Source organism: Atheta coriaria, unplaced genomic scaffold (assembly GCF_025399875.1).
Source record: "Atheta coriaria isolate IRGN ID8LTWV9N9 unplaced genomic scaffold, Caltech_Dcor_3.1 hic_scaffold_6_pilon, whole genome shotgun sequence".
Lineage (NCBI taxonomy): Eukaryota > Metazoa > Arthropoda > Insecta > Coleoptera > Staphylinidae > Dalotia > Dalotia coriaria.
Window position 1 is genome coordinate 14,055,932 of NW_027045448.1, and position 13,374 is coordinate 14,069,305.

General features: G+C 33.5%; 1 protein-coding gene across 2 annotated transcripts in view; it reads left to right on the forward strand.

Moving 5' to 3' along the window:
- Atx-1 (Ataxin 1) overlaps positions 1–13,374 on the forward strand; it is a 30,462-nt gene that overhangs the window by 2,016 nt on the left and 15,072 nt on the right. The window contains exon 1 of one of the 2 annotated variants that reach the window (XM_065304936.1): positions 6,902–7,249. The exons of the other annotated variant lie outside the window; for it this stretch is intronic. The gene's annotated coding sequence lies outside the window, so the exon portion shown is untranslated. Of the gene's footprint in view, positions 1–6,901; positions 7,250–13,374 lie in introns of those variants that run through there. 2 annotated transcript variants of the gene reach the window in all.

Below are 13,374 nucleotides of genomic sequence, written 5' to 3' on the forward strand. Positions count from 1 at the left end.
TATAAATTTTTGTTGGTTTTAGCGCTAAAAACAGAAAAAAAACTTTTTACGCCATTTTTACCTAATTTATTAATATAGGCAACCAATTTAACTTGTACTCAAAGTACAAACCAAGTCAATTGTATGAAATTCGTGATTGTAACTGATTGTAACATTCCTGAAGGCTTCTGAGTGTTCGGATGCATGTTGTGTCTTCGTAGAGGTTGTTTTCTTCACTTCACTTCACTCTTCTTGTCTCGGCTTTGGTCCGAAGAATTTTTATGTGGGCAATAACGAAATCTGATATAAAAAGTGGTCGCACGTTTATTATCCTCCGCCACCACTTATCGCATCATAGAAGAATCTCGCGTGCGCGTACAACGGGCGCTTTACTACGAAGTGACGGACCGCGACGAATGCGGCCGGCGCTGGAATGCGCACTATCGTTAACCCTTTTTTGTCTTGTTGCGCCCATGATGCGATCATGATGTGTGTTTCGGCAAAAAACGCACGTACAACGTACAATGCACCAGATCGGTGGGAAAAACAAAGTTATTTACGAAAAATTTGAAATATTTTCAAAAAAATTTCAGATTTTCGAATTTTTTTCGAAAATTTATGAAATTTTGCGAAAATTTTGAGAATTTTTTGAAAAATATTAAAAATTGTTAAAATATTTTCAGATTTTATTCAAAATCTTAATTTTTTCTTTGAAATTTTTCAAAATTTTAAATTTGTTTAAAAAATTTCAATAAATTTTTCAAAATTTTCGAATTTTTGTGAAAATTATCGAAAAATTTGAGAATTTTTTTCAAAATTTTTCAAAAATTGTTAAAATATTTTCAGATTTTGTTCAAAATCTTTTTTTTCTTCATATTTTTAAAATTTTTTCCAAATTTTCTCAAAATTTTTAATTTTTTTTCAAAATTTTGCTTATTTTGTAATATAACACCTCGATTGCAACTTCTCGTGAAGCTTAACATGAATTATCCTCAAGTGGCACTTGAAATTTGCATAAATACATAGATCCCAAGTTGCAATCACTAGAAACATGTGAAAATCGCCTCCAACACAATAAGATCCTCAAGTGGCACTCATCTCTTCACGCTTGGGCAAAGCAAATGCCGTTTCGGCATTAGCCCGAGGGTGTGTGACCGCCGAGGGTTTCATCTTCAACGACGACAACCTGCTAACCAGCGGGGCGCCGGGTTTTAATACTTTTTTGATGAACTGCATTCTTTGCGCACGCCGGGGTGGATTTCTACTGCATTCTACCCTCTACCCGAATCACTTTACAGCCGCCATGCGGACAATAGCGGCCATATTTGTGCATTTGTGCATCCCGACAACGTTTTTGCCTCGTTTTTATGGCCTTTCGTAGTAGTTATAAGTCAAGTGGGCCGTACGCATTCAATTTTCACATTTTCTCAGATCCCGACATGAATACGCTGGCTTTTGTGGGAGGAACGCGTATTGTTTGACACGCATGCGTGTTGCATATTCAGGTTTAGTTGCGCGTGCATAATTTTCACTCGCAAATCGAATTATTCCCAGGCGCTGGGCGTTGGTTTCGTTTCTCGTTTTTTTTTTCTGCGTGTGCTGGTAATATTCTTGGTGTAATTTGCAATTTTGTAAATTATATACGTTGCATTGGATTTCTAATAGGCAAGAAATTGGTAACAAAAGCGGTTGTTATTTTCACGAAGTGTAAAACCTGAAATTAAAGGAAAACACAATAAAGAGTGAGTTATGTGAGGAATTTCAAGATGTTCTAATCATTATACACTCCCTCAGACCAAAAAAGGGTCTGAATAATGATAGGGTTTAGTTGTACATAATATTTTTCTCATTTTCGACAATTTTGGATCATTTAATTTGTTTTTGTGTATGGAAAGTTGCATAACTCGCAGAGAAATTCATAAAAATTAAGTTTTTTCGATAAATTTAGCAAAAAAATTTGTTTAACAACGAAATTTGTACAATTTGGTTGGTTTATATTAATTTCCTCGTTATAACGTTACAGCTTCTCTGTGTAACGACGAAAAATATTTTAATTTCTAGCAATTATGAGTTAGAATATTTTTTTCAAAGACATGACATCGATGGTAACATTTGAAATATTGTTGTAATTATGATCCCAACATCCCTACAAATTGCAATGCAAATTTCTATAACTTAAGCACGATTTTTCAGCTAATTTGTTGGGGTGCACGTTGCGTTACTAGAAAATCATTTAAACATAACACAAGTGAATACAACTGAGCGACGCGGAATTCATATTTAGACTTCAGGAAATATTTACCGGCATTTTTACTTGAGTAATTGAGTTTATAATCAGCTTATCAAAGATTAAACAGATGTCAATCCGCGTAAAATCTTAAGGTTATTGTCTATTCCTCGATGTAAGATAACCTCAATATAACATAATTTATCATTTTAATGCATAAAAAGTTGCATAACTTGGACAAAAATTGCCCAAAAACCTAATTTTTTGATGAAATTCTTCATAAAACGGATCAATTTCAAGTAAAAACTTTAAAAAAATCCAAAATTTGTTTTTTTTTTTGTTTGTTGGTGTGACATAACCTCGCTTAAGCGTCATTTATCATTTTAATGCATAAAAAGTTGCATAACTTGTTCAAAAATACATAAAAACTAAGTTTTTTGATGAAATGCTTCATAAAACGTGTGAATTTTTACCAAAAACTAAAAAAATTCAAAATTTGGTTATGTTTTGCTCCTCGATGTAACATAACCTTGCTTGAACGTAATTAAACATTTTTAAGGCATAAAAGTTGCATAATTTGAGTAAAAATACCTAAAAACAAAATTTTTTGATGAAATTATTTCTAAAATGTGTGAATTTGACCAAAAAAACCTAAATGGCACGCTCACTAATCTGTTTACGTTTCGCTTTCGTTCCCTTTTTGACCTGCGCTGCGCCTGTGAGAAAAAGGACGCGCGTCTTGAACGCGTCTTTAAACTGTCTACCTCCTCTGCTCACTACCTGTGCGTCCAGCCACTTCAGCCCGCACCATTCTATTCTTATCCACATTCACAGCGAAGGTGAATCACGTCCGTGATGATAGTATTCGCCGCACACCTCCGACGGCTTTTCGAGTGGCTCCCTGCCGCGCCATTGTAGGTTAGGTGCCTGTGTGTGTTGGGTGCAAAAAGTTGGTGTTAGGTTAGGTGGGTTGGCTATTTACTAGTGTCCCTTTTCACAGTCGGACGCGTTCATTGTTTATTTCGGCTCGGAGCGTCGCATCATTGTTCCGAGAAGGCGCCGGCGGGCGACCGGAGAGGTAGAGTATGGAGTAAAGTAAGCACAAGGTGGTGCATCGCATTAAATGTCGATGTTGTGTACGAGAGACTCGCAGCGAGAGAGATTGAAAGATTGGACGTGCGTTCGAGGAATCACAAGGTATTCAGATTACCATGTCATGTGTGCATCGCATTGTTCGCATGGTGACATCTGACATTTGACATCTCTGGGTGAATGTTGATGTATGCAACCAATGTTACACGTGAATAACAATTTGGGTTGCATACATGTAATTATTGAAGAATTTTCAATTTGTAATGCATTTTAAATGACCAATTCGACGCGAAACAAATCGAGATGGGTTTTTCTTTGTGTGTGTGTGTGAGGGGCCTGCGGGCGCGCGCCTAGTTTACGAAAAGAAAACGTGAGGAAATTTAATCTCCGCGCTCGCATTATTATGAGCTGCTGCTGTATCTTCCATTCTTCCAAATAAGCAATAATAACATCGTACGCTCGCGCGCCGCACGTGTATTCACGTAATACCGCTTGTTATTATGTGGATGAAATGCGCAACAATCATGGAGGTAATAATAGGAAGAAAATGTGTTAGTAAAAAGTCAATTTCATGTTTTTCGAGTAAGCAGCTGACTAGAAATGCGATTTATAAGCGTTATTCAAACACCAAAACAAAAAGTAAACAAGTTATTTTAATAATTCTTTCGGGAATGTGTTTTATATTAAATTTGGGAGTGAATTATATTTTTTGATGTGAAAATCAATAAATATTTAGGGCATAAAATTGAAATTTGTTTTAAAAATACGCAACATGTTTTACATTTTGTTGTTTTCAGCAATACTTCAAATCTCATATTTTCATACAGTATATGTTTATAAGTGTAAAATTTATTGTAGAATCAGTTGGAGAAAGAATTATTTTAATAACTTTATTAGTTTAATAGTTATTAATAAATAACTAATGGAAAAGTTGTCACTGGCTCCAAAATTAGACATACATAACGGCAGTAAATTCAATTCAATTAATAACTCAATTACTAAAAAAGATACAATAGTCATTCTTGAAGCATTCGATTCAGTATTAAATTCTTTATCTACTTATATTTTTCTATTAATAAATTAATAAATATTTATAACACAAATCGCAAAATTAGTTCAATTGTTAAGAAATGCGACTTTTTCAATTTATTAACGATTTACGTCTAAACTAATATTATTTTCGGCAAAAATGTAAGTGAAATAGATGCAGAATTTAATAATAAATAAGTTTCTGAAAAAATTTTGCAATTATCTTTGTTAGTTTATGAGTTATTAACAAATAACCAAACGTAAACTTTTTACGTTTTAAATTAGACAGGAAAAATGTTTAATTCAGTAATTAATTAATAACATTATTACTAAAATAGATACAATAATCATTCATGAAGCATTCGATTCAGCATTAAATTCTTTATCTAATCATTATTTTCTATAAATAAATTTCTAAATATTTATGCCGCAAATCGCAAAATTAATCGAATTGTTTAAAAATTATGTTTTTTTCACTTTATTAGCGAATAACAGCTAAACTAAATTTATTTCTCACACAATTACAACTTAAATACACGCAGAATTTAATAATAAATAAATATCTAAAAGAATTATTCAATTATCTCTGTTAGTTTCCGAGTTATTCATAAAAAACGCTCATATTACAATGCGTATGCATATACTTCATGAATATCATGCGTTGTTCGTTTGATGACAAAGTGTCGATAACAATAATTTGCATAAAATGTGCAAGTTTAAACTTGTGCGCGATATAACCGCGATTCTAATATCGCAATTATCACCAACCGGGGCTGTGCATGCGTTGTGTAGGTCTGCGGTTAGTCATCCGATGAAGAATGTGACTAAAATAATGACTCATTTTCGCGCACGCTCGCCATGCATATATTCCACCGTTCAGTTCGAATTACTCACAACGCACTACGTATTAATTTTTAATTTCACTTGATTTTATTACGCAATAATGTGCTTTTCTATTTCGGAGCACGCCGGGGCTAGGTAGACGGTGTGGATTTGTTCGTGTTGCGTTCATTAAATTCGTAGACGATAAAAAACGAGCAAAGCATAGCATCGTACGGCATAAAACGCACCAACAAAATGGAACAAATCAAGAGATGCGAAGAGGAGAAGAAGTGAAACGTAAAAAATAAAAGAATAAAAAACATTGCTGGAATGGAATCGTCTGCGGCGTCTGCGCCGTGCTTAAGTTAACTTTACTTTAAGTTTAACTTGAAGTTACAGACATAAAACGAATAAGAATTTTGGAGAAATACATGGGAATGGTTGAGGTTTGAGGTTATGTTACGTGGAACATGTAATAGTTGTGTTAGATTGGCACGCAACCAAATATACATGTTAGTGAAAAGTTAATTTCATATTATTTTCATTTAAAATTTTATTTGCGGTGGTTTTTAATTAATTAAACAAAAAGTAAACAAGTTATTTTAATAATTCTTTCGGAAATATGTTTTATATTAAATTCTGGAGTATGTTATATTTTTTGATATGAAAATTAATAAATATTTAGGGCCTAAAATAATAATTTTGTGTAAAAAACACAAATAATTGATGTTTTTACATTTTTGTTGTTTTTAAGTATTTATAAATTAATATTTTATTTAAAATTTATGTTCATAAGTGTAAAATTTAATGTAGAATCAGTTGGTGAAAGAATTATTTTAATAACATTATTAGTTTACCAGTTATTAATAAAAAACTAAAGGAAAACTTGTCACGGTCGAAATTAGACAGCATAAATTTATAGTTCAGTAATTAATTAATAACTCAAGAACTAAAAAAGATACAATAATCATTCATGAATCATTCGATTCAGAATTAAATTCTTTATATGATTATATTTTTCTATTAATAAATTAATTAATATTTATGGCGTAAAACGCAAAATTAGTTCATTTTGTTAAAATTTAGATTTTTTTCACTTTGTTAACGATTTACGCCTAAAATAACAATATTTCTTGAACAAATATGAGTCAAATAGATGCCTAATTTAATAATAAATTGATTCCTGAAAGAATTATTCAATTATCTCTGCTAGTTTTCGAGTTATTAACAAAAAACCAAACGAAAACTCGTCTCAATCTAAATTAGACTGCACAAAGTTTTATTTCATTAATTAATTAATAACTCGATAACTAAAACACATACAATAGTCATTCTTAAACTATCCGATCCAGAATTAAATTCTCTATCAACATTACCTTAACATTAACTTTAACTTGAAGTTCCAGCCCCAAAACAAACAAAAAATGTTTTAGGTTAAATTACGTATGACACATAATACTCGTATGCAATTGGCACGCAACCAAACACACATGTACCACGGGTTGCAGTATTCCACACACATATAATATCCGCGTATGCGTAGGCAGTTGTACAGCTTTTTGTGCAGCTTTCAACCGTGTGTAGTATAACTCATCCCTACTCCCCCTCCGCGCGCCCTCCCTGCGTCCGCCTCCGCCACAGCGGCATTCCTACGCGCGTAGTAAGCGTACAACCGTATCTGCGTACTATGGCACAACCGAACCGGCTACAAGTCTACAACCATCCACAACTACAACTCGCGTCGCGCCGGTAGTGGTCGGGTCGTAGTATACGTGCAATCAGCGTTTGTAAAAGCGGCGGAGAAGAGCACGCGGACAACGCACAGCGCGCGCGTCTCTCTTCCAAGCGGAGCGCAACAGTTTGCCACACAGTCGCCGACGAAAGCTCGCAAGCGAAAGTCACACGCGCGCGCACGAACAAAACTCAAATTTACTTTAAAAAAAAAGTGTAAACATAAACATAAAACAAAAATGTGTTTAGTGTAAAACATAAAACATGAGTATCCAATGTGTAGTGTATTGTTTTGTGTAATTTTGGATAAAAATTCAGCTGCGCTGCAATTATTTACCAACAATCAACAATTTAATTCCCGGCGCAAGTGTAAGTCAAGTTTATATTTAGTATTTACACTGTGTCAACAAGTTGTGCGTGAAAACAGTCTGTTTCATTCGCGAAAACAAAAGCATGACGACTGGATACACAGATTGTTTGTTAACAGAGTAGCATTGAGACAATATGGCGCTAGACGTATGTTAAACGCGCTGTTATCGCGCGTATAAACACTCACACGCATGCAATTATCCTATTTTCGATATATAAATAAATGTCGGTACTATTTATACGCGGATGCACTCATAGTTCGTTGGTCTTCTGCGGTATTGTATATATGCAACTTGTGTTACACATGCGTGTGAATTTGGTTGCCTATTTTTCGGGTGTGAGTTTTATGTTCGCATTGTTTCGTTTTGCGTGTATGGTGGGTTGCGGGATTTCGATGCGTGCGTTGTTGAACGAATGAAGCTGAAGTGAAGCATACGGACGGGTCGCGGCGCGGGCGCCAATGACCTCTCCGATTTATGCGTGCCCGACACTCTATTACGGCGACTCGTGCCACGGCTACCGAGCTACTGGTTACTGTCGATGTTGAATTTCGCACAGAAATAAAACATATACACTGGTCAAAGGCAGAGATAGAGTCAGTGGCGTAGCTAAAACACACTTATTATCCTCTTCTATTAGAATATGTATATTGGGTTGCCTATATTATATTATATCTGCTAATGAATTGTATAGTAAATAATCTTCTGAGTCATAAACACACGGTGGATGTGAGTATGTTTAGCGGTAGTAATGAAATAATGTAATAATGTTAAAAGTATGAGTATGACTGACTCGTTGCGCAATTAGCATTAATTTCGACTTCATTTCGCACGTGTGTGATAATTCGCAATGTTTACGCACACAACCACAGACACATTTTCTTTCGCTTTACATAATATACGTGGATAAATATTAATTTAAATGGAATTCAATTGAATTGATAGTCTATGTGGGTGTTGCATGAATATAAACGAGTTGTTTGTAGTTAAATCAACGTTTTGTTAGAGTAAACACGCGTAGACAATGAAAATAAGTTAAATATCATGCATTGTGAGTGTTGAATTTAAATAATTTAAATGGGATTTTATTTTAACCCTTCGGAAATGCTTAAAATAGGGTTTAATTGAGGTTAGGTGACACGTGCGCATGTAAATTCAATGCGGGTGGTAATATTTTTCATTAACGCCATCTATGAATTAAAATTAGTGGATTTTAAATTTTAAAAAGCAATTAATTGTTTGAATAGTGATTTTAAGCTATTAAAAATACGTAAAATAGGTTTTAATTGAGGTTAGGCAAACTAGCGCCATCTATGAACTGAAATTTAAAAGTTTTAAGTTTTAAAATGCATTTAAATGCTCGCAAATTGATTTTAATTTTCCAGAAACACTTAAAATAGACTTTAATTGAGGTTAGATTACACTAGTGCCATCTACGAACCAAAACTTCAACTTTTTTTTTCAATTTCAATGTGTAATTAGCGTTTGTAACAATTTGCTCAATATGCTCGCACTAATTATGCAATAAGTCGTAAATTCTGTTTCTGTTAAGTTTCCCCGTTTGTGTATTGAAGGCATGCATTCGACGCGTGGTTTTTCAGCTGCAAGTGAGGTTAGTCCGCCAATAAAATATCACTCATTGCATCAGCCTCTCCTCCGCTGTGTGGCTTGCGAGAGATGCGACGCGGTGAAACCGAATCGCACATGTGTGCGCCGCGTGCGCCATATGCAGCGCAATGAAATGCAACAGACGTTGAGCAATAAATATTGCTTGTTGTGGCAAGCGCCCGACGACTACATATAGCACGAATGCACACGCGCAGTGCAGGCAGCTAGATCAAATCAAGATGAATGGGTTTGCTAATAGTAATTTACACGTTGTACAGCGACAACATCGAGTTGATGAGCATATTAATGATTACACTCGAATTATACTCAGACAAAAACAGTATTTAATGAGTGGTAATAATATTTTTTGCTGTTTTTATGAAGTACTAGCTTTAACCCGCGGCTTCGCTCGCGAATATTTAAAATAATGAAGTTGCTTCCGTACGCGTGTGTAGACACAGAAGAAGTAACAATGAAGTAGAATAACGGGAAGTTTAAAAATGGCTGAAAGTACATAGATCTATGGAGTATAGTGTACGCAGTCTCCATAGGTATGGTAATTTGGATTTGATATTCGACGTAGCTGTCGGTAATACAGTGTGATAATACAGTGTGATGGTACTATAATTACTTAGGTTTGAGCTTCATTGCTGGAATGCTTTAGATGGTGTTAAAAGTAGTCAAATAGCCAGATGCAGAGGTATTGGCTTGGCTGGCTGTTCTTTATTTTATTTATAAAATATTTTTTTATTAAATAAAAAGTAGCCTATAACCATTCGGAGACCAGTAAGAATATGTGTACAAATTTTCATGATGATCGATTAAGTAGTTTTTGCGTGAAAGTGTAACAAACATCAGGACTTTCGCATTTATAATATTAGTAGGGATAACAGCGCCACTCAAAAAACAACTGTTTTTTGATTTGAATTCCTAAAATAATGCGAGTTTTTGAAAATTATTTGATGCATATGATGAGGAATTAATTGCTCTTTGATATAGTACCTATATTAACAATTATTATTTTTATAGTTATTTCAGTTTTATTGAAAACAGATTTTTGCATTTTCTTCAAAAACTATTGAATAAAACCGCAACAAAAGTTGATATTGCATTAAAATTTTACCAAATTTTAAATTTAATTATGCTTGGAATTGGTTAATCTGCCGAAACTACGCAAAATTTGAATATGAAATTTAATATAGTGATATATTATTGGAAGGAAAAATAACTTGTAGTTTATCAGTTTTTCGCAATTTTCTAAAAAACTGCAACAGATTCTCCTTTGGAATTAGCTTTATTTCGGAGATTGTTGTTAGGCACAGAAATGCTCTAAGTGTGGTGTTGATTGGGTTGCCTGTTTCTGCAAAAAATGCTAAGCAAAATCAACGATTTGTCGCGATTCTTGCCCCTATTGAATTTTGAAAAATACAGTTTAGACGTTTTCTAATAGATGGCTCCATCATACACCATGTGTGACAGAGAGTTGGCTGTTTAATATACATAATATTGAGCGTACTGATTTGATAATGCTCGTCTGTCACATCAGGATTAAATTATCACATCATTTATATTTGTCAAATACACAAGTGACAGCTTTAGACATTTCAACGAGCAAGCATTATTTTTTAAATTTCAAGCATTTCGTACAAAGTCATGACATTTAAATCATTAAAACCAGAAAACTAAAAATTTTGAAAATAATTAACGAAATTTTGTACTTTTTGCTCTTTAAAAATCGATATAAAATTAAATTCAATCAAATTTTTACAAAATTTATTACAGAATCAAATGCCAAAGTAATATTTAAAGAAATAACATCTACATTTAATATTTGAAATATTTATTTATTATAATTTTACGTGATTTTTGGATTTTACAATTTGTATTTGAGTTGACATGTTTCGCCCAGAGGGCATCTTTATAAAGTTTATTAAAATTATAATAAATAAATATTTCAAATATAAAAATGGATTACGTATTCGCCAAAGAAAGTAATAAATCTACATTTAATTTTATCTTCGTGTAACTCAATAATTACTCACAGAAAATAAAATTACTTGTTTATTCAACTGCCTCAGTGTATCTACACGTATATAAAAACAAAGAGGTTTGCAAGATTGAGCAATAGTTGTTTAGACATCGTGGCGCTTCGACGTTTCTTCACTTCTGCGCTGTTTTCTCTAAAACTTAAAAAACTTTTCCCAACTTCTCGCCGCGTCAGTTATAAAAAATTCAAGCAACGTTTCAAGTTTCCTTCTATCACTACCTACGTACTTCTACTTCAACGTCTACACTCGAAAAAGGTGTCAAAACTGAAGAAATCAAGAATCTCAAAACAACTTAACTCGACTCCTTTGCGTTAAGCCATGCGCAACCGAACTACACATTAACTTCTAACTACCAACTACCAACTACTTCAAATGTGAAGTGGACTTGAAGCTAACTTAACACGTGTGCGGATAAGATTCGAATGATTGCATATGGGATTTGGAAACCAGGTTACGCCCACAGGAATTTCACAAAATAAGCCACGCGCCTTTTAATACCATATGCGTCTGGCAGCGATGGAGAAAAGTTAAGATAAAAATTAATGTTGATGTAATGTGTTCATTTCGAGTGGGTGTGCATCGGAAAGTAATGATTTCATCATCCAAGCTTGAATTATTCAGTTATTCACTGTAATTATAACTGGAAGCGCGCATTATGCAACCAACAACACATGTTTTATGTATAACTGGTTGCCTACCACTTAATAATTAATATTTTCGCTTAATTCTCCTTTAAAATCATAGCACAAGATGAAATTTTGTGTGCAAAATGTTTTGGTGAAACATTATGCATCCACCAACACATGTTTTGCGTATAACTGGTTGCCTACCATTTAAAAATTACAATTTTTGCTTAATTCTCTATTAAAATGATTTCACAAGGCACCAAATGTGATAATAAAACATTATACAACCAACAACACATGTTTCGTGTATAACTGGTTGCCTACCACATAAAAATTTAATATTTCACGAATTTTGTGATTAAATTCATACCACAAGGTAAAATTTAGTGTGCAAGGTGTGTTGGTATTTAATTTAATATAATTTATTAATTTTCTGGCTGTTTGCTGCGATAAACAGCGCGAAATATGTTGGGAAAGGTCATTTTGCATATAAATTATTCGCAAATCAAAAAAGCGTGAATAAATATCCAAATATTAATTAAATATTAAAATATTAAAAATGCACGCTAAGTATAAACATTGTATCATTATGTAACATTAGCACATTAAGAAAAAATGTTTATTATTCCTTGCTAATCGCACGAAATGTCAATGAGTATGTAAATTTGCAAAGTGCGCTCGCACAATACGCAAAATGTTGCAAAAGACGATGGCTAGAGGACATTCTAAGTTTAAACAAATACTCCATCAACGCAATATGTTGACTAAAATAATATTTGCGCGAAGCGGTCAAGCTGTTACAAGTAATTGAATAATAAACAATATTTTAACATTTTATCAACTGTTAAACGACATCTATCGGTGAAAAATTAAACTAAACTAAAAATAGCAAATATTTTAGGTTATAAGTTGAATTTTATGCTGTTATTCACAGTTTAGGTGACATCTATCGGTGAAAAACTAAATTAAACTTAAAATAGCTAATATTTTAGGTTATAATTTAAATTTTATGCTGTTATTCACAGTTTAAGCGACATCTATAGGTGAAAATATGCTATTATGCTATTATTCATATTTTAAGCGACACCTATCGGTGAAAAACACAACTAAACTAAAAATAGCCATTATTTTAGGTTATAAGTTAAATTTTATGCTGTTATTCACAGTTTAAGCGATATCTATCGGTGAAAAACACAACTAAACTATAAATAGGCATTATTTTAGGTTATAAGTTAAATTTTATGCTATTATTCACAATTTAAACGACATCTAGCGGTGAATAACTAAACTAAAGTAAAAATAGTCAACATTTTAGGTTATAAATTAAATTTTATGCTAAAAATAAAACTCAAGGTCAAAGATTAACGTTACACGCGTCAACAGGTATAGATGCTGAAAATAAATTTCACCCAACGCGCATGCGTGTGTGTGGGTTTAGTGTTTATCGGCGGTGTGTTGGTGTGTTTGTTCGTGGTTGGCATTTTTTCTCTTTCACGACTTGACTTGACTTAACTTGAGCGCTGCCTGCGTGCGCATAAGTTTCGTCGCCGCCGGAGTAAAGTAAGGTAAGGTAAAGGAGGTGAGAGAGTTCGAGTTGTAACCTTGACGGTGACCTTTCCAAGGTCATACGCGACGCGTCGCCGTACAAATCTTTACGATTACGGTTTACGGTTTTTGAGGTGAGTGTGAAATGTATTTAACATACATTTGTTATATTATAAATAAATATATAGGTATAAATAAGACGATGTGGTTTATTGATGGAGATAAATCTGCAGTGGATTTTGTGAATTCCCGGGGATCGGAGGGTTTGAAAACCTGGGCAAAGCGGTCAAAGCTTTTGC